The sequence below is a fragment of the Lissotriton vulgaris genome, chromosome 5 (assembly GCF_964263255.1).
Source record: "Lissotriton vulgaris chromosome 5, aLisVul1.2, whole genome shotgun sequence".
NCBI classification, from domain to species: domain Eukaryota; kingdom Metazoa; phylum Chordata; class Amphibia; order Caudata; family Salamandridae; genus Lissotriton; species Lissotriton vulgaris.
Window position 1 is genome coordinate 1,984,472,688 of NC_141693.1, and position 22,912 is coordinate 1,984,495,599.

The 22,912-nt window shown below is 46.4% G+C and overlaps 1 protein-coding gene across 1 annotated transcript in view; it reads left to right on the forward strand.

The window, feature by feature from the left end:
* Positions 1-22,912, forward strand: part of RALGPS1 (Ral GEF with PH domain and SH3 binding motif 1) — a 1,949,641-nt gene that overhangs the window by 1,530,973 nt on the left and 395,756 nt on the right. The window lies entirely within an intron of this gene.

A 22,912-nucleotide genomic window follows, 5' to 3' on the forward strand; every position in this document is an offset into this window, starting at 1 on the left:
TTTTATGGATTGCAATATATCCGAAATAAAGTCAATTTGATTTGATTTACATGGATTCGCCCCCTCATAAATGAATTTAAGAACATGATAACATCTGCATGTAGGGTTACTTGGCCACATCCATAAACGTAGAGGTAAGGGATGGAATATATATGTATTCATTAGAAAAAGCGCCCAGAATAGTAAATGAACATCTGAAAACATACACATACATCTTGCAGATTGTTTCTAACCTTAGAAACTCAAGGAGACAGGCCTTTGTCAAAGGCAATTCGTTTTCCCGAGTGGAAATGGGCAGGAAATGAACTTGCGTATAGTAGGCTTGTAGGGAAAGGGGTTTTATCACAGGAATAACTATTTCTATTGTCCTGTAGAGAAATAAATTGCAAATCTCTTTTCCACTTATTTTTCTCATGCTGAAATTTGCTCTAGGTGGAAATTACAAATTCATAAATTATGAACATGTGAGTAATCCTTGGACATCTATGAAGCGTACAGATTGTCAACAGGACTTCTGGGATAGTTTGTGAGTATCATAAAAGTGGACCAATTCCCCCAGAAGTGTAAATAACCTCATGGGAAGAAATGTCAAATTTTCCTTTCAAGCCCTTTGTCAATCAGACTGCAGCAAGCCAGTCGGATTGGCTGATAAATCCTGTTGAAGAGTCAGTGTGGCTAGGGTGCACACAATATGACTAGGCCCTTTAGGAACCTAACTCTGCTATAGATGTACTATCCCATTGATGAAATCACCAATGCACCTAAAGTCTGATGGATAATTTCTATGAATAATATGGAGTTTTTATTTTTTTTCCTATTGGTTGTTATGCATGCTATGTTGCAATACCGTGAATTTCTACAAATGATAGAAATAATAAAATTTAAGTGACATATGTGCCCATAGAAAATAGAAAACATTAGGTATTATTTACTGGTGTCTAGCAGAAGTACACTTGTTATCTCTCATTGCATCCCAACATGTTAAAAGTATTCACTTTTACTCTTTGATGAAGAAGAACATGAATAATTAATGTAAACATTAAGGAGTGAATTCACAAAACGTTTTTTGTACCTAAGTTTCCGTTAGTTTCACAAACGTTTTCATCTGGGGTGGATGGAGGATTCTCCTCAACCCTAGCCTAATCCTCCTCTCCACCACCATACCATTCTTCTACCACCGTCAAAAATTATTTTACCACCACCAAACCATTTTACTACCACCGCCAAACCATTCTTTTACCACCACCAAACCATTCTTCTACCACCGCCAAACAATTCTTCAACCACCGCCAAACCATTCTTCTACCACCACCAAACCATTCTTCAACCACCGCCAAACCATTCTTCTACCACCACCAAACCATTCTTCAACCACCGCCAAACCATTCTTCTACCACCACCAAACCATTCTTCTACCACCACCAAACCATTCTTTTACCACCACCAAACCATTCTTCTACCACCGCCAAACAATTCTTCAACCACCGCCAAACCATTCTTCTACCACCACCAAACCATTCTTCAACCACCGCCAAACCATTCTTCTACCACCACCAAACCATTCTTCTACCACCACCAAACCATTCTTCAACCACCGCCAAACCATTCTTCTACCACCACCAAACCATTCTTCTACCACCACCAAACCATTCTTCTACCACCACCAAACCATTCTTGTACCACCACCAAACCTCTCTTCGACCACTGCCAAACCATTCTTCTACCACCACCAAACCATTCTTCTACCACGACCAAATCATTCTGCTACCACCACCAAATCATTCTGCTACCACCACCAAACCATTCTTCTACCACTACCAAACCATTCTTGTACCACCACCAAACCATTCTTCTACCACCGCCAAACCATTCTTCGACCATCACCAAACCATTCTTCTACCACCACCAAACCATTCTTCAACCACCGCCAAACCATTCTTCTACCACCACCAAACCATTCTTCAACCACCGCCAAACCATTCTTCTACCACCACCAAACCATTCTTCTACCACCACCAAACCATTCTTTTACCACCACCAAACCATTCTTCTACCACCGCCAAACAATTCTTCAACCACCGCCAAACCATTCTTCTACCACCACCAAACCATTCTTCAACCACCGCCAAACCATTCTTCTACCACCACCAAACCATTCTTCTACCACCACCAAACCATTCTTGTACCACCACCAAACCTCTCTTCGACCACTGCCAAACCATTCTTCTACCACCACCAAACCATTCTTCTACCACGACCAAATCATTCTGCTACCACCACCAAATCATTCTGCTACCACCACCAAACCATTCTTCTACCACTACCAAACCATTCTTGTACCACCACCAAACCATTCTTCTACCTCCGCCAAACCATTCTTCGACCATCACCAAACCATTCTTCCACCACCACCAAACCATTCTTCCACCACCACCAAACCATTCTTCTACCACCACCAAACCATTCTTCTACCACCACCAAACCATTCTTCTACCACCGCCAAACCATTCTTCGACCATCACCAAACCATTCTTCCACCACCACCAAACCATTCTTCCACCACCACCAAACCATTCTTCTACCACCACCAAACCATTCTTCTACCACCACCAAACCATTCTTCTACCACCACCAAACCATTCTTCGACCACCGCCAAACCATTCTTCTACCACCACCAAACCATTCTTCGACCACCACCAAACCATTCTTCGACCACCGCCAAACCATTCTTCTACCACCACCAAACCATTCTTCTACCACCACCAAACCATTCTTCTACCACCACCAAACCATTCTTCGACCACCGCCAAACCATTCTTCTACCACCACCAAACCATTCTTCGACCACTGCCAAACCATTCTTCTACCACCGCCAAACCATTCTTCCACCACCACCAAACCATTCATGTACCACCACCAAACCATTCTTCCACCACCACCAAACCATTCATGTACCACCACCAAACCATTCTTCTACCACCCCCAAACCATTCTTTGACTATCACCAAACCATTCTTCCACCACCACCAAACCATTCTTCTACCATCACAAAACCATTCTGCTTCCACCACCAAGCCATTCTTCTACCATTAGCAAATCTTTCTTCTACCACAGCTGCCACCCGTAATTCTCCTCATTTGCAGGATTGGCCGCACCATATGTGTCAAGAATGCCGGCTGGGGTGCTGGCAGATAGTATCACGCCAATGCAGGAAGCACCATGTAGATATCCCTGTCCCACCTGGAGGACCCTCATGTCACCAGGTGGAGCCCATTCCTGGCTCAGACCCCGGGGCTCTACAGAACCTTCAAGGTTCACGCCAGACTTCGGTGCGCACAGATGAAACTGGCAAAGGAGTGCCAGAGATTCCCTTATGGTTGGGATCTGTTTGTGCAAACTCAGAGATGGCAGTCCTAAGGAGTCCTAGCGTGCCTTCAAGTGAAGGCAGCCTTCACCATCGCACACACTTCCAAGAATCCCCACGGTTGCTTCGCTGCCCTGCAATACCTGCAGGTTAGGGTGGAGGTAACCTCTGGCAATTCCTGAGCCCCAGGGAAGAGTGAACTGAGGCTACCACTAGCTCAGAGGGGGCACGCTCCACCTCTACCGCTCAGCTTGGCCATGTCAACATATCCCAATTTATACTGCCTTCTGCTTCCCATATGGGAGCGGTTCGGAAGTCACTAGGTGCAGAGATGGAAATACCGCCAGGTGATAGGCACTATACCCTACTCTGCCCTCGCCATGTAGCAAGTGCCTAGGAGGCACCTGAAGGTAGGCTGCCTCCGCCAAGGACTACAAAAGGGCGAGGTTGCCAAAAAGTCTGTATTAAGAGCACTTTGGGGTCGAAAGACTTTCAGACACGCCCCTGGTCTGGAGTGTATGCACAGGGGTTTCTGAGACAGGATACATTTTTCCAGGATCAAGAAAGAATGAAGATAATGAGTTGAGAGGCTTTTATCCCTCACTCCGCAGCATTTCTGCTGTCAAACGCATGCTGCTTTCTAATCATCTTAAAGAGTCAGATACCGAATATTTGGAATTTTTTGAATCCTAGGAAAAGAATAACTTGATAAAAATAGACGTTTAAAGCAGGCAACTTTTAAACTTCGTGTTCAGGTTTGATGTGCATGGCGCCTGGGCCATTACTGTCAAAATATTGTACTTTATCGTTCCTTTAGGGGTCTTTGGCATCCTGTCAGAAGGGGGGCACATAAGTAATTATTCCCTAGCGCACTGAGCTCGTGCCACGACATTCATTTACAGGTCTTATATTATAGCAAAGATGTCCTATTAATTAATAACGAGGCCGCTAGCATGGGCAATGCCACTAGATGGCGCCAATACAGAATCAGCTGTTATTTCTCTTTCTCTGCAAGACGCTTTTGAAACAGGTCCTCATCCTGTGAAGGACCCCACTTCAGTTTGTTGTTGGGGCCCAGCAAAACATCCGACTTGCCTCCTTAAGCAGGCAGTTTCCTTTGCTTTGCCACCTTCAGCCACTGGCTTGAGGCATTGTCAATCACTTCCTCGATCAGCACACAGACAGGGCCATTTCCATCTCAGTCTTATTTTGTTTTCTATTTGATTTTTTGTCGTTGTTTTAGGCCGTCCATTTAGCCTTTGTCCGTCCAGGGGAACATAGCACCATTACCATCTCTCTGATTGGCTCCTTTACCCTTCTAGAACTATCTGTTTTTCTGGAACTTTTTTTTTCTTTTTCTAGAAGCACTCCGTGAAAGTTTTTCCTGGTGTCTGTTGTTTCCCACTTCTCCCAGCAAATTTCTTTTCATAACATTTAAAAAATTTAGGGGCATATTATCAAGCCCGCGATAAATGCGTTAGCGACTTTTTAAAGTCGCGAACGCATTTTTTTTATTGCACTATTCTCAATTTGTCTGTAACCAGAGTTAGAGACGTATTCTTGACTTCATCTATTGCCCTCGCGCTGGGGGCGCGATAGATAACGCTAATGGGATGCATGGTGGGCGTTCCCACGTCCAACCACATGTAGAATGTGGTTGAAGGTGGTAACGCCCTATTATCAAGGCAGGCGTTGGGAGAAGGATACCTGCGATAAACTCGTTTATCGCAGGTCTCCCAACGCCTGCTTTGATCAGGTGTGAGGCATTGATAGCGTGGGGGTGTGGATCATAAAGCTGAATCCACCCCCCATATTATCAAGGCACACATTAGCGTGTGACAACAATGCTTGTTTTCACACGCTAATGTTCCCTATTGCAGACTATCGCCGGATTTAATATCACGGCGATAGGGAAATGTGTGATGTGCGTTTTTTAACGCACATCTTGATAATATGCCCCTTAATTTCGCACAAGTTTGTCCGTCAAGGTTGTCTTACATGCACTTTCACTTTTAGACAGCTTCCTCCTTCGAGCATCCCTGATCCGCACCACCATGTTGCTGCCCGCGCTCACCCGTGTTGCTTCTGGCCATCCTCCTGTTGGTCCCCTGCCCTCTGCGATTCCTCCCTCGTTGTTGCTCCCCCACCAGCGTTCTTCCCCATACATATTCTTTCCCCTCACCTTCTCGCGTTACCTTTTGTGTTTTTTTAACCGATCCAACTATGATCGATAAACAAAAGGAAAAGAAACATAGGCAGGGGCATGCATGGAGTGTGTGCCTAAAAAATGATGCAGCCCCGTAAAAATAGTCTGTTAGCTGTGCTGCGCAGCATCAGGGGGGCTGTGCAGCATGGCTAAAACCATTGGCAAAATCAATAGATCCCAAATACGAGACATTTTGGCTTTGCCAATGCGTGTTACTATTTAATGGTTTGGATGTGTCCATCCAGTTTCTATAGAGTGCATGAAGGATAACTCTGCAGTCAGCTGTGGTCCCATAGCACTGTGGCGTGAGAAATGACAGAAGCACAAATGGAAACAAGCATTGGCAAAGCCAATAGGTCTTGCCTATGCAAAAGATATTGGGTTTGCCAATTTTACCAATGTTGAACACCAGTGAGGCTGATGTTCAGCATAGCTAAAAGTTGTTAGCGTAAAGGAGAGTGGTGTGCAGTGTCGTAAAACTGAGTACAGTGGATAGTCATTGAGTGGTGTATGGTGTGGTACATTAGGGTTGAGCCGAAAGGAGAGAAGGGAGAAGCATACAGTGTTGTGGAGTGTCACGGAGGGAGTAGAGTTTCATTCAGTGGAGTGGCATAGAGTGTCATGGAGTAGTGTAGAGCAGAGTGGAGTGGCGTAGAGGGTGTTGTAAAGACATTTTTAGAGTAGAGGGGTCTACAGCGGAGTCGATTGTCATAGAGTGGAGTGGCATAGAGTGGAGTGGCATAGAGTGGACTGGAGTAGTGTGTCACCGAATAGATTAGGGAAAAGTGGCATGGAGTGGCACTGTCAGAGTTGATTGGCGTAGAGTGCAGTGGCTTAGAGTATATTGGTTTTGGGGAAAGTGGTGTAGATTGCAGTGGCATAGAGTGCAATGGCACCGAGTGGCACAGAGTAGAGTAGAGTAGCATAGAGTGAAGAGGCATAAATTGGAGTTGTGTAGGGTAAAGGGCTAAGGTGTAGACTAGAGTGGCGTAGAGTGCAGTTGCATAGAAGGTAGTGGTGAACAATGCAGCCGTAGAGAATGCAGTAGAGTGGCGTGGAGTTGAGTGGTGCAGAGTAGAGTGCAGTGGCATAGAGTGCAGCCATGCATACTAGAGTGTAAGATTGCAGGGCCGTAGAGTGTTGGAGAGTAGAGTGGTGCAGAGCAGAGTGGTGCAGACAGCAATGATGTAGAGAACAGTGGAGCATAGTAGAATGGTGTCGTAGAGTGCAGTGACATAGAGTGCAGTGGTGTAGAGTGACGTAGCATGCAGTGGCATAGAGTAGAATGTTCTAGAGTATAGTGGTGTAATGTTCCGTGGCGGAAAGTAGTTGGTGTAGGAGAAGTGGCAGAGGATGCATTGGTTTTGAGTAAAGTGGTGTACAGTGCATTGGTGAAGAGTGCAGTGGTTTAGCGTACAACGGTTTAGCATATACTGCAGTGGCGTAGAATGGCTTAGAGTGCAGTGGTATAGAGTACATTGTTTCAGAGTAGAGTGGAGAGGTGCAGAATCTCGTTCCTTGCCGGAAGAAACCAGAGAGTCCGCCTCCCCCCGTTCCGATCCGCGGCCACCAAAGTCATCTGCGGCGTTCCGCAAGGATCCTCGCTCAGCCCCACCCTCTTCAACGTCTACATGAGCCCCCTCACGGCCATCGCACGCCAACACAACCTAAACATCATCTCCTACGCCGACGACATCCAGCTGATCCTCTCCCTCACCAACGACCCGCCAGAGCCAGCCTCCAGGAAGGAATGAAAGACGTCGCGGAATGGATGAAGCTCAGCCGTCTGAAACTGAACTAAGACAAGACGGAAGTCCTCATCCTGGGACCATCCCCCTCTGCCTGGGATGACTCCTGGTGGCCCCCTGCCCTGGGCACCGCCCCCAAGCCAACGGACCATGCACGCAACCTGGGCTTCATCCTGGACTCCTCCCTCACGATGACCAAGCAAGTCAACGCCGTCTCGTCATCCTGTTTCAACACCCTGCGCATGCTCCGAAAGATCTTCCGGTGGATCCCCACCGAAACCTGGAAGACGGTCACCCAGGTCCTCGTCACCAGCCGACTGGACTACGGTAACACTCTCTACGCTGGAACCACAGCCAAACTCCAGAAAAGACTCCAGTGCATACAGAACGCTTCTGCACGACTCATCCTGGACATCCCCCGTCACAGCCACATGTCCGCCCATCTGAAAGACCTGCACTGGCTCCCCGTCAGCAAGAGGATCACGTTCAGACTCCTCAACCACGCACACAAAGCTCTCCACGACATGGGCCCCAAATACCTCAACAGCCGCCTCACACTCTACACACCCACCCGCCAGCTCTGATCCGCCAGCCTCGCCCTCGCCACCATTCCACGAATTCGCAAAGCCACCGCCGGAGGAAGATCCTTCTCCTACCTGGCGGCCAAGACATGGAACTCCCTCCCCACCCACCTACGGCTGACCCAGGACCATCTCTCCTTCAGGAAACAACTCAAGACCTGGCTTTTCGAGCAGTAGCGACTCCGCCCCTCCTCCCAGCGCCTTGTGACCCTAGCGGGTGAGTAGTGTGCTATACAAATCTGTTTGATTGATTGATTGATTGAATAGAGTGTAGTGGTGCAGGGTAGAGCACAGTGGCATGGAGTTGAATGGTGTAGAGTAGAGTGGTACAGCATTGATTGCAGTGACGTAGAGTGGGATGGCGCAGAGTGGAGTAGAGTGGCATAGAGTGCAGTGGCATATAGTTGATTGTTTCAGAGTAGAGTGAAGTGGTGTAGAGTGGAGTGGAACAGGGTAGAGAGTGGTATAGAGTAGTGGCTTAAAGTGCAGTGTTGCCAATTGGAGTGGTGTGGTGTGAAGTGGAGCAGAATGGAGGGGACTAGACTAGAGTGGTGTAGAGGGCAGTGTCATAGAGTACAGTGGTGCACAGTAGATTGGAGTGCATTGGTGTAGAGTGCAGTAGAGAAGCATAGAGTGGTGCAGAGTCAAGTGCAGTGGTATAGAGTAAAGTGGCACGGGATAGAGTGACATAGAGTTCAGTGGCAGAGAGTGCAGTGCTCAAGAGTAGAGAATTGTAAATTGCAGTAGTGTAGAGTGACGTATAGTGCATTGTTGTAAAGTGTCACTTTACTCTGCACCACTCTATGCCACTGCACTCTACACCACTTTACTAAATAAATAATATACTCTACACCACTGCAAACTATACCAATCTACTCTGTAAGCGTAGATTGCAGTGGCATAGAGTGCAGTGGCAGAGACCAGATTGTTTCAGAGTAGAGTGAAGTGAAGAAAGAACAATATATGAGTTAATCAATGAGGATGAAATATTTGGTGGACCATAAAAAGCCTATGATTAATGTTTGAATTTGTTTACATTTGCTGATCTGAACCTCATGGATTAACTTTCTCTGTTTTTGCATTTGCTCGATTTATTATATTATTTATGTTTATAATGCTCCGTGTGTTCTAAAATATTATCATCAGTCTCAACACTGGATGGCATTGTTGGTTCACCTGTTATTGTGCTGATTCTGGTGTTTTGTGTATGGATGGATTCCTGATTCTCAGGACTCATGGGTATGTGTGGCTATGAGTTCTGTTGCTTGAATGGCCGAGTGAGTGTGGGGTGGATGTGATTTATCATTTTTAGGTCTCATTTAAAAATGAAATAATGTGTATTAAATATTAATACATTTTGATATGTTTTGATACTCCTGTGTGGTATGCTTTCGTCAGTAGGCCAGACTCACAGGTGTTTTTAAATCTGTGACTTTTTAGCGCACATGGATTCGTACAGGTAGAGACTCTTTTGCTTGAGTTGTTAGCTTTCTGTATATTCCAAGGTGGCCATTGTGCGAGGGGCTCCATGACGGTCTGCATAGTTTGGATCTATATTGCTTGTGTGGGAGGTCTTTGGGGCTGTTGCTGTTTGAAGAGATTCTGTGGTTCTGGGGGAGATTAAGTTGTCTTTGTTGTGCTGTTTGCATGAGACGATGGAGTCCCTGCATTTGATGTGGTATTGTGCAGCTTGCTTTGGATGCAGAGTTATGGTATGTGAGTGGAGCATTTCATGGTGTGTGGTTTAAACATCCTAGTTATGTTTGTGGCTGCTGGAGAGGAGCAGGTTGCAGTCTGCAAAGCATTTGGTTGGTCGTGTGATGGAAATCTGTTGATGCTTCACCATTCTGCTGGTGTTGAGGCACAGAGTTGTTGCTCTTCTGCCTGCTCCTGTGGGCAGCCTTGGGTTTAACCCGTCAGGCACTACGGTGCTCGTGTGCTGATGACGGTTGGGGGCCGTCATAAGCCCGCCCACTTGCTATTTTGCTGCACAGGCGCAGAATCGCGGCTGCATGGAAGGGGTTAATGGCATTGAAGATCAGCATTTGCCGTTTGGAAGGCCATCGGTACCACAATGGCAGAATGAATGCCTGGGACCGATGCCTCCAGAGGAGTTTGATTGTCAAACGCTGATGCCCAAACTTTGGCACAGTAGAGCACCAAAGATACTGCAGCTGGGTGCACCACGTAGTGTCCCAGTGAGCATGACATGACATCTGCACGTCATAATGCCTGTGTTCAGTGGGGGTCATGGAACATTCAAGCAGTGAGTGAAGCAGATTGACTGCTCCTGTGAAAGCATCCCCCCCCCTGAAGAATTAGGACACTGATGCAGTGACAGTGAGGACCCTCAAAGCGACGGGTTCCGGACATTAAATGTAAAATGTTGTATACTTGTAAATGTTGTATACTTGTAAAGCGCACAGCTGCCCGCACCGTGGGCGTCCCGGCGCTGTATACCGCTGGGGAACCCGTCCTGGCTTTCCCTGTGAGATGGTCCCTTCTGGGCACCCCCTGCGTTGAAGGGGCCGTTGTGAAGGTTAAGCAAGCTATTGCCCAGAGTTGCAGAGTGGAACCCAAGGTTAGAGTAGACGCCGAGGCGAGAATTTTCAGGCCCGCGGACATTTTGACCCAAGACCCTGCCGCGTTGGGAATCGAACCCTGGTCTCGGGCCGATCTCAGCTTCCGGGTCTGCCGCCTCTAACCATTGAGCCACACTTCTCCACATTGAGATGTGAGGGTGTTGCAGCGGTGGAATAACACGCTTGACTGTGAGCCACGCAAGGCCCGTGGGTAGACTGCGATGGCGCTTCCATGATACAAGAGTGATTGGTAGGGTCAGTGTGGAGCAGGGCTGAAGTCTGGGGGAGAAGGTTGAACATGGACATATGTTGGCCCACCCCCAGCAAGAGCATCACTGGGCTGACCCTGTCCCTGGATCTCGGAGGCAGGCAAATGGAAGCAGAAGGGAGCTGCCTACCCTCTCTGGTAGACCCAAGACAAGTATTAACAAGGTTACTGCTGGCATAGAGCACACGGATCATTCATTCATTCATACCAATAATTACACCTGGCTACAGAGAGCTTCAGCTGTCGGTCAGATAAGCATTTTGTTATTAATCAAAAATCTGCATACAGTGGGCTTCAGAGGAGGATAACTTTATCACCACAAAATATTGGCGTTTGGTACATCATTCTGCTTCTTATACAGGGCTTCCTTTGCAAAGCATAAGTGACTCCTTTACATTTCAAAAGTGCAATGAATCATCACATTTACTGAACCATTCGATCCCTTGGTCACCAATGGATTCTAATCTTAATTTACATCTTTTTTCCAATGCAGCAAATGAAACAAAGGCATTCTGATGCTCATTTTTGCCAGGAACAAATACAAGACTAGGCTGAAGCTGACAGCCTAATTGCTTTTCTGTGTTTACACATTGAATGTGACCATCCCAACACTTGCGAGGTCTAGGCCCCCTCTCTCTCCTCCTCCTAGTTCCCTTGGGTCTTTGCAGTACATGTTTCTGCTCTGCCCCGCCCTCCTTGTCACTGCAGATTAACAACCCTGGCCCCTCCTCTGTCCTTCAGACTGTGCCTCATGGTGACCCTGGCTTCTACCTTGCCCTCCTTGTCACTGCTTCACTGCAGCTTAACATGATTAATTACCAAAAGTACCATTACTATCACCATTCACATCATCCTCATTACGACTACCACCATTATCACCAAAGCCGTTACTGCCACCGATATTACCAGCTCCACTTTTACCACCAGCATTGGAATTACCACCTGTACTACCACCACCATCGTTAACACTCAGGGAGCTTTTGGGCATTTATATTAAAATGTACACCAATATCAGTTGCTATGCACTTAGAGTCACACATACGGATATATAGCTAACTAGCAGCCCGTCCTTACGTTGTCCGGGTATGAATTGCTGCCGGCCAGTAGTATATTGTTTTGTAGGATTTCGTTTTGATAGCATTTCTTATCTGTGACAGGCCTGTGAAATGCTCCGATTCACAGTGCACTGCTGATGCACTTAAGAGTGCGCGTTCAGTAGTGTGTGAACTCGAGTTTCCCTACTTTATTTTTCCTTGCAATATTATATAGCGCGAACTCGACAACATGGCATGAGCACAATTTACATTACAGAAGAACACATTCATTTGTGGTATGCACGGGGAGACAAAGCGATTTGCCTGGAATCACAGGATGTTGAGCTGATGCCGAGATTCGAACGTAGCTCCCCAGCTCTAAAGTTCGCAATTCTAGAACTTGTGGCGGGAGGTGTGTCTTAAAGTGTATGTCGGTGCTGGCCATCAATGAGAGAGACCTGTGCATTTTTCCAAATGGGTGGTGAAAAAATATGAGTATGTTGCTGGAGATGTGGGCCGTCGTGCCACCAAAGTACTTACCAGGGGAGGGTAAACACCCATTATTACTCAACTTTCTTTCCGCATACCATCACTCCGCATACTTTCATAACGAAAGAACCCTGACTCCGCAATGCCATTATAACGCATGGCATTACATTTTATATGCTTTTACCACGCATACATTTACAACGAAATTCGTTGTAAATGCATGAATGGTAAAAGCATGTTTTTTTTAATGTTTGGATAAGGTAAGTATGGGTATAGGGGTATATGTTTTGGGGTACTGAGGTATATGTTTTGGGGTGTTTGGGTATTTTAAGGGTTCAGATATAGCTTTGGGTTTTGGGGTACAGGGGATTTTTTAGGGTTCAGGGCTAGGTTTGGGTTTTGGGGTATAGGGGTATTTTTAGGGTTCAGGAGCAGGTTTGGGTTTTGTGGTACAGGGGTATTTTAAGGGTTCAGGGCTAGGTTTGGGTTTTGGGATACAGGGGTATTTTAGGGTTCAGGGGTAGGTTTGTGTTTAGGGGTACTGGGTTATTTTTAGGGTTCAGGGCTAGGTTTGGGTTTTGAGGTACAGGGGTATTTATAGGGTTTAGGGCTAGGTTTGGGTTTTGGGGTTCAGGGGTATTTTTAGGGTTCAGGAGCAGGTTTGGGTTTTGTGGTACAGGGGTATTTTAAGGGTTCAGGGCTAGGTTTGGGTTTTGGGATACAGGGGTATTTTAGGGTTCAGGGGTAGGTTTGTGTTTAGGGGTACTGGGTTATTTTTAGAGTTCAGGGGTAGGTTTGGGTTTTGAGGTACAGGGGTATTTATAGGGTTCAGGGCTAGGTTTGGGTTTTGGGGTTCAGGGGTATTTTTAGGGTTTAGGGATAGGTTTGAGTTTTGGGGTACAGGGTATATTTATAGGGTTAAGATGGGTTAGTGTTTAAGGGTGTTGGGGTATTTTAAGGAGTAGGGGTGGGTTATGATTATGGTGTGCAGCGGTATGTAAAGGGAGCAGGGTGGAATTCGTTTTTAGGGTGTAAAGGGGAGCGCGGGGCAAGCACACCCGAAGCTGGAATGTACAGAACCTGGGAAGAAAAAACAATAAAATATTGGGCACACGCACACGATATGAGACATGACATGAAGGGCGGAATGTACCACACGCCCCCAGCGTTTGTCACGCCCCCAGCACACGCCCACAGCACAACGCAGACACGCCCACAAGGGACTACTTTGCCGGCACATTTCTTTTACCTTTTAAATGTATATGGTGGGCGTCTGCATGGCCTATATCCTTCTGCTGCAACTGCCCTTTCCAACGCTGTATTGGGTGTTGTGATTGGTGCTGTGGTTCCTGAGATTACCCGCCTCAAAGGTTTGGGCTCTCTCTTTATTATATTAGTACTAGCAGCCCGCCTAGACGTTGTCCGGGGGCAATCAGGCTTGCTGGTATTCCACCCGCCGACATGTAATTGCACTGGTCCCGTACTTTTAAGCAGAGTTTTGGGCGCTGATACTTATTCTTAACTCTGCTTAACCCCAGGCGCACTTCCATTCCCACGTTGTCCGGGGGCAATCAGGCTTGCTCCCAGTCGCCGAAACCCAGGCCCCCAACCACCTCCTCAGCCCAAGCTCACCACCACCTTCAGTGCCCCCAATCATCCGCACACGCCCTGCTCCCTAACACTGTGGCCACGCATCCGACGCTGCAAACAAACAAAGCCAGTATACACGCCCCGCTGCAGCGCTAAACTTTATCTATCATCCCGCTCCAGTCCGCCTTACTTCACGGCTCCTCCCCACAGTTCACGTACCTCAGGCCGCTCCAGTGTGGCTAAGTTCTCCGCTCCTCCCCGCGCTGTTGTCCGCCGCCGCTGCAGTCCAGTCCTCCTTACTTCACTGCTCCTCCCCGCGGTTCACATAGCTCAGGCCGCTCCAGTGTGGCTAAGTTCTCCGCTCCTCCCCGCGCTGTTGTCCGCCGCTCCTCCTCGCGCTCCCATCCTCCGATGATGATGTCAGCACGTACGTGGTTAGCGCACACTATTTTTTTATTGTACATTTTTTAAATAACGTATATATATTTTTTTATATAGCCTATGTCCATCTACTGGACCTCCCCTTTCCAACGCTGTTTTGGGTGTTGCGATTGGTGGTGTACTTTTCGAGTTTACTTGGCTCAAAGGACACAGTTCTCTCTTTATAATAGTAGTATAGATAGATACATAATAATAATACCAATAATAATGTATACGGATATAGAACTAGTCAATTGAAACAAAATCATTCCAATATGTTAAAGTGTATTTTTTGGCACAAGCTAGTTAGGCTTCGAAGTCATCTTGTTCCTTTATAGATGCTGCATCATGACGTTCATTATGTCTTTATATTCCTCGCATGGCACTACTTGCAGCAAGATGTAGATTGTTTATTTCTGATTGACACTGCTCTCGAAGAGACCGCCAGAGGAAGCCCTTTTGCTACAATATCCCAGGTCCTTCCTGACTGTACACTGTGCTGCATTCATTCACAGCGGTTCTCTGTTGTTTACATAACTTGTTTTTTCTAACACTTTCCCACAATATGAGGTAAGAAGGGGAGAACCAATATTCATGTAGTGTGTTAGTGGAAAGGTAATGGGGGGTATGTGACCTTTTAACATGTTACAATATGATTTGTTGGAGCAATGATCCTGCTATGGTGACTTTGCAGTTCCTGTCATTTCTATGCAAGTAAACTTCATTTAATCCCTTGAATTCGGGGGAGAGCAAGATTATTGTTGCCTCTACTAGGAACTCTGTCCCATTTCATGTTGATTTGGGTGCACACCTGAAACTTAGCATGTCTCTGATTTTTGACGTGCATTTGAAAGCCTTCATGACAAATGAATCCTCTGTAATTTAATTGTATAAGTTTGCTGCTGTGTCTGCATTTCACTATTTTCTGAATTGCACCTTTTTAAAAAAAAATTCAATAGCCTTTTACTGTCTGAATTGTATCTTTTACATTTTGTAATAAACGTTCTTGGTTTTCTAATTTTCAATCTCAAACTCTCTTTCTGAGCCAGTCCTTTCCTATTTACTGAATTGTGAAATACTTTTTGGAATCTTTTCTCCAGGGACACTACCTCATAGATTGTGAGGTTAACACCGTCCCCGATATTCACAATCGTTGGGTGCACCGCCGTAATGCGGATTTCTTACGGCCCTGCACGTTACCACCACTTCCACAATCACACGATTTTGTGTGTATCAGCGATGTGTGTTTGACAGTGTTGTGTATGTGTGCAAGAGAAATAATGCTGCAGGCATGTATCTGAGAGACAATATGTGTGTTCTATCAGTAATAAAACAAATATTGGCAAAGCCAGTAGGTTTGACTTTACTGCTGTGGAAACAGAATTTTCGCTAGACTTTAATTGCATATGTTACCGCTCTACAACCTGACCTGTTTGGTTTTGCCAATGCTCGTTTCCCTTGAATTAAATTGGATCAGATGTCTCACAGACGCTTCCTCCGATATGATTTCCTTGTCCCATGACTGAGAGAGCAATATCTGGCCAAAGTTCCTGTTAGCTCATCTATAGGAGTGACGTCAACATTCAAAATAGTGGCTTAGAAATTTAAAAAAAAACCCTGACCTCTTTCGCTTACAAGGTGTTGGCAGACAGGCATTGAGTTCTACCAGGCTGGCAAGCTCGTACCAGTGGGGTTGACAATGCCAGTGCAAGGCTTGCAGCAATGAGCAGCCAGGGTGGCGGTAGTGTGGTGATGTTTGGGGGTGCCACATTCACCTAGAACACAGATGAAAGAGATCAAGACGTTCCTGCTTGCTGACCCCCCCATTACTGGGCATCCAGGGGGGTGGGGGTCTGGCGTCAGTGTCATGCCATCAGCTTGCCCAAGTTATGTAAGTGATTGAAAAGTAAACCATAGAGCCATGGGTCTATCTCCATTTGTGAATGGACGGTTCTCTAATGCCCCAGCCTCTGTTCCACTCACATTCAGCCGGACACGTACCTGTGATCCCCAGTGCAGCTCGGAACATGATTCCTCGATATTCAGTCAAAGTATTAGCTCAGTCGAATAATTGCAAGATAGGAGACTGGGGTTTACCTGATTTAATATGTACATCCTTTTAAATTGCAAGCCCTATAGGCAGTGCTTAATTTGTAAAAGAATACGTGCTGGGTCCCTCATCAGGAGGTCACCGCAGCTTGCACCATCCATTGCCCTCTCAGCGCAGCCATCACAGTACCAACACAACTAGTAACCATCACACTGCTACAAGTGTGACAAAATAGAATGTTTGAGGCCCCAAAAGCTATAAAAATGGCTCGGGCAGCGGTATCAGTTTAAAAATATATATATATTGAATTAATAAAACAACTGTTATTCTGCTTATGTCAAAATCACCCAAACAGCGCCACCATGTGGCAGCTGTTATAAATGGCAGTGCTGACAATTAAGTGCAGGTGCAGAGCACAGTAAACCACCGGCTCAAATTAAGCACTGCTAGCTGGACTGGAAACGATTGTGTGTGTGTGTGGGGGGGGGGGGGGGGGGGGAGGTGTATACATGTATGCATATATGTGGTATTTGTATAGCACTTACCTAGCCATAAGGGAAGTGGAGCTCTGGGCCACTATCAATGTATCAATTTACTAGGATGAGGTCAGTCCATTTTAAGGAAAACTTAATGTACATATTTCATTCATTTGAAAGGATGCTTCCCAAATTGTGGGTCGTGCTCCACTGATGGGTTGAAAGCTGACTTTTTGTGGGGCACGAAAGTCCAAACAAAAAATAAAGATGCCTTTAAATTCTGTATTCGTTGTCACATTTGTTGAGCTTGAAAAGACAGATGTCAAATGTCAGACTGTCTTCTATAGTTTATGATTTTTAACATGGGACTTGTGCTTGAAACTCCAGTCCGCAGTCACAGAAAGAAAAGTTAAGTCAATTATGTGACAATCCTGCTGGGGGTACATGAAGCATGAAAGGAACGGCTGTTGAATGTCATTTTTTTCACAGCACAACACAATTTAACTACCTGTAAATGAACTGTACACATTCATCGGTTAGAAAAGAAAACATTAAGCACTTTTTGTGTAATTCGGAAGTTTGATGGAAACAAAGATTTTAATAGGGTCAGAGCTAATCAAGACACTTTACTTGGTGAAGCACAATTAATAAATATTAATTGAAACCCAATTTCCACACATCATGATTTGTGTGCAATATAGTTTAATCAGTAAAACTGTGCACCCGTGCAAATGTAGTGACCCTTTCAATTAAAAATGTGCTGTCTGTAAATGACAGCGCACTGCCACTATGCTTTAGCTACATTAAAAATCACCCACCTCATGTCTGTTAAAGGTAGGTGGGTCCCAAAGGTTTGTCTTTCTAAAAAGTGGGTCGCGGTGCTAAAAAGGTTTGGGAAGCACCGCATTATAGGCTGGTCCACTCCCCTGGCGCCGAGCCCAAGTGCTGTGACCTGCAGTGGGTTGGCCTTTTAGTAGACCCTTGTTCCATAAATGTGAAAGTTCGCCCGGGGGCGGCCTCCCCCTGCCTCCCCACAGCCCTCTTTGTGCCGCTGCGCCCGTCTTCGCTCGATTCTTCAGCGCTTGCATTCTGAGTGGATCCTTTGAATGAAGGCCTTCAGTGTGCTCCGGTTTTGCTTTTTAATGCGGTTTGACATTAGCTGTTCACATTAGTTATGCGTGAGAGGAGATGTGAGCACCACGCTGGGGAGATCAAAGGCTGCCTGCTGTGCAGCTGCTTTCCCAAAACAAGAAGCCCTGCTCCCGGAGACTGCGCGGGGGAGGGGCCTGGTGCGCACCAAGGCCGCGCGTCACCAGGCCAACCATCACCGTGAACCGCTTGATGAATGCAGCGTCGACGGGTGCACCTTCCCTGAGTGCCTCAGATTAGAGGCTACCCCCGCAGTGGTCCATGCAGGTAACCACGGTGGGGCCATGTAAGGGTGGATTTCGAGGGATGGTGCCAAGGGAAATTGAATTATTTATTTAATTTTTCCTCTGCATCGTGCCTGGAAATCCCCCCTTACACTACCACACCGCGGTTAGCTGCTTGGATGGAAACAACCTTTACAATGCAGTCATTACATCGCAACATCCTTTACAATACATGTCACTACAACGCAGGCATTGCAACGCATACCATTACAACGCATACCATTACATCGCATGTCACTACAACGCAGGCATTACAACGCATACCAGTAAAACGCATACCATTACATCGCATGTCACTACAACGCAGGCACTACAACGCATACCATTAAAAAGCATACCATTACATCGCATGTCACTACAACGCAGGCATTACAACGCATACCATTACAACGCATACCATTATCCAACACTTACCCTACTGTTTAACCCCCTGGAGATAGAATGGTAATTTTTAACCCCTACACTATCCAACACTTACCCTACTGTTGCGCCCCCTGGAGCTAGAATAGTAATTTTTACCCCTACACTATCCAACACTTACCTTAAATGCAATGTAATGGTATGCGTTGTAATAGTATGCGTTGTAAAGGTAGTATGCGATGTAATGGAATGCGTTGTAAAGGATGTTGCGATGTAAAAACTGCGTTGTAAAGGCATGCATTGTAAAAGTATGCGTTGTAACGTCATACAACCACACGGACCGCGGCTGGCTGGGACCCGCTGTTGTGGAGTTGTGAGGCTTCTTCCATGCCAATTTTACAACTGACTGCATTAGCCACAAGCTTTGGTAAAGCCAATTGGGCTGTTTTGTTATCAGTGGAAGTGCTGCTGATAAATAGTAACTGATGGAGACCTATATGTTAGGGTGCCCAGATTTTAAAAAGTAAAAACTGGGACAAGTCAGACATAGAAGAAGGACTAAAGGCTGACAATGACCAAGGTATATATCTGGCCTGTCCCCCAGCCTTATAAATATATACATTGCATGATAATATCACCCTGCAAAGCAGAATTGTCTGAAATTACTACTTCTTTCAAACAGCAGTGGGGGGTGAGATGTAAATGCAGTCATTTAAATGCAAACAAGGCTATGTTCACGTAGTATTAGCTATGGCAGGACCTCCACCCTGTGCCCCTCCCACTCCCACTCTGCCTCCCCTCTGCTGGGAGCAGGCAGCTGGCCTCCTTCTGTGCTGTCAGCAACAAAAAGATGTCATATGACGCCCTTCAAGTATAAGTTGACATTAGTTCCAAACACCGGGACAAGTATTTCATATTAGAAAAAGTGTTGGTAGGCTGGGACAGTCCTCTGAAAACCGAGACAGGCCGGGGAAATCCGGGGCGTCCGGTCACCCTAGTTTATGTGCGAGTTTGTGCAGGGTAATACTGTGAGAATGTCACTGAATGGAGGGATTACATGAGTGACTGGATATAGGTGTTTGTGAGGCCATTGGAATTATAGCATTCTGCAGACGCAACTTTACACGCATTAAGGCCACAGTTTCCGTATAATCCATCGTCTGTTGCAAAATCTTAAGATTAAAAAAAAAGGTTTACAGTTCAAAAAGTGGCAAAAAAGTGCCACTGTGTTCCTGCGCAGTGGAGAACACCACACAATAGTGAGTAGCCATCTTTCCTTTGCTTATTGTTGTTAAACTACTACTAATGCATGCTTGGAAGGGTGAATGGGTGAGAAACTGGGTGCAAGGATGGATGGGTGCAGCAACAGCAGGAGGGGGAGGGAACCTTCAGCTACCAATAAGACTGTAGCACCCTTAAGTGTCCTGACCTCAGTAATCCATGCGCTCATTCGTCATGAAATTCCCTCTCACATTAATTACACGAGTTGTGTAACTTTGTCCCTGATCACAGGCGCACTTCCAACTGGCAAAGGAAGCTGATCATAAGCGGGCTGGTTATATTCAGCAATGGTCTCCTTTGTGTCTTGCAAATATAAAAAAAAAAACCTGTTGGGGCTCAGGGTGCCACACAGTGGTCACAAATATATATATTTTGTCATAAATTTGCAATTATGACTCAGTACAGTGACTAATCTCCCTGCTACCATTTCCAGCCAAGGTCCTAGAGAAAATCATCAGCAGATGTCACACCGAAAAGCTCAACGTCCACCAATTCCACATTAGCACTCAAGCCTAACCACAGCATGGACACTGCCCTCATCGTCGCCATGAATGACATCTGCACGACTCTGGACAGAGGGGACATAGCAGCCCTTATCCTGCTGGACCTCTCCATAGTGTTTGACACAGTCACCCGCACGTCCTTATCCAACGTCTACACGAATCCAAGAACATGCACTCCCGTGGATCTGCTCCTTCCTGACCAGAAGGACTCAGTCAATCTACCTGCCATCGTACAACTCGGATGTTCGCAACCTCATCTACCGAGCTCCGAAATGATACTCCCTGAGCAGTGCTTAATGTGTACAAGAATAACTTCCAGGGATCTCTTCCGGAGGCCACTTCAGCTTGCAGAACACATTGCCCCAGCCATGCTGCCAATGATGGTAACAGTGCAACTACTAACCATGACACTCCTACAATTGTGGCAAATCCGAACCACTTCAACCCCCCAAAGCTATGAGCGTGGCTTGGGCAGCAGACAATAGTCATTGTTACGGTATATTGTATAAATATTTAACCGTTGTGGAGCCAAACAGCCCCACCTTGTGTCAGGCTGTCCCAAGCGCTGGTGTTGACAATTCAGTGCCGGTGCTGAGCTCTGGAAAACACCGGCACAAATCAAGCGCTGTCCCTGTGCCTAACCCTTTTCAACACAGACGTTAACCGTAAGCGGCATCTTCTACTCGCACAACATCAAAGTCCTCTCATACACTAACGACACTCAACTCATTCTCTCCCTCACAGACAAGATGCCCAGACTTGTATCAGGTTCAATGCCTGCATGACTGAAATCACCCACTAGGTGAAGATCAACTGTCTGAAGCTGAACACTAACAAGACCACAATTCTGATCTGTGGGAAGAGCCTTTCACAATAGGACTCCATCTGGCAGTCAACAGAGCTAGGAGCGACACCCACCCACCCCCACCACCCACGCAAAGAACCTCTGGATCATCTTCAATAGTAAACTCCACATGACTGCCGCAGACAGAGCCATCATCGTCTCTTGCTTCCACACCCTGAAAATGCTGAGGAAGATTTTCAAATGGTTGCCAAACAGCACCCGGAAAACTGTCATGCAAGCCCTAGTCACAAGCAAGCTGGACTACGGGAACACCCTCAATACCGGGAACAACAAAAAACTCACCAGAAGGCTACAGACCATTCAGAATCCTGCAGCCAGTATCACTCCCAGGCTCCAATACCACACTCACATCACACAACATCTGGAAGACCTCCACTGGCTCCCCATGCACAATGAGCATAATTCAAACTCCTCGACTACACTTTCAAGGCACTATATAACACTGGTCCAGTGCAACACAAACAATTGCATCTGTTTTCACAAACCTTCCAGATACCTTCACTCGTCCAGATTCCTAATTGCACACATCCCATGCATACAAAACAATCTGCATCTGGCTGCCGAGGCTACTCCTACATCGCTCCTACAGTGTGGAACGACCTGCCCCTACACATAAGAGTCTTCTCTTCACTTCTTGAATTCTGTAAGAACCTGAAGACTTGAGTTTTTGACTAGTCCCACTAAGCCCTGGGTGTGGCTCGACTCAAACCTGCTCAGTGGCCTATACCTTCCCTGGTGGAGGGCGCTGTAGACTAAGGAATAGTGTAAATTACTGTTTCCAACACCTTCCTTGCTGTATGTAGACTGGAGTTGGAATAGTAATTCACACTATTCCTAAATCCAGCGCCCCTCCAGCGCAAGTTGATGAAATGACTTGCATTGTGAAAACCGCGATCTAAACAGACCGTGTTGAAATGGCCCTCGTTGTATCGTCATACATACGTTTGTGAACACCCACCAACATGTACATTTGTCGGAATTTATAAACTTCTATCTGACCTGTTCCAATTTTTAAAATGGATAGGAAGAAGATTGAATCTCCCTCAGATCTGATTAGGGGGGCAAGAGCATAGGGGAGATAGGAGCCAGAGAGTTGACATCACTTACCTAGTACTACAGCTCTTGAACAGCTTACCAGGTTTGCTTCTGAGAATGTTTGAAAATTGTAAAAAACATAAAATTACATTCAAGGAAAAGTGTAAATCTCTGCCAGCACTTTTTTTGTGTGAATTGGGGCCAGGTTTGTGCCGCACACATGGATGCTTAGCGCTTATACCCTCTGGATGACTAGAAGCCACAAGTCTTTCAGACACTACTCTCGCGTGCCCAGCAAGGTACATGTGGTCTGTGGGTTCACACTACTGAAGTTGGGAAGGAGGGACACGGAATAAGCATCTCAGGCGGAGTTGTGAAGGGAAAGGGGAGGAGCTACTGGGAAGGAATTAAAGGGAGGACTAATGGGCAGTGGAGCAGTAGAAAGTGAAGAAGGACTACTCAGGGCATACCGTGTATTTATAACATTCCGTCTCCTCACCCACGCACACAAAGCCCTCTACGACCTAGGACCCGAAGGCCTCAACACGCGCCTTTCCTTTTACACCCCCACCCGACAACTACGATCGTCCAATCAAGCCCTCGCCGATGTTCCATGCATCCATAAA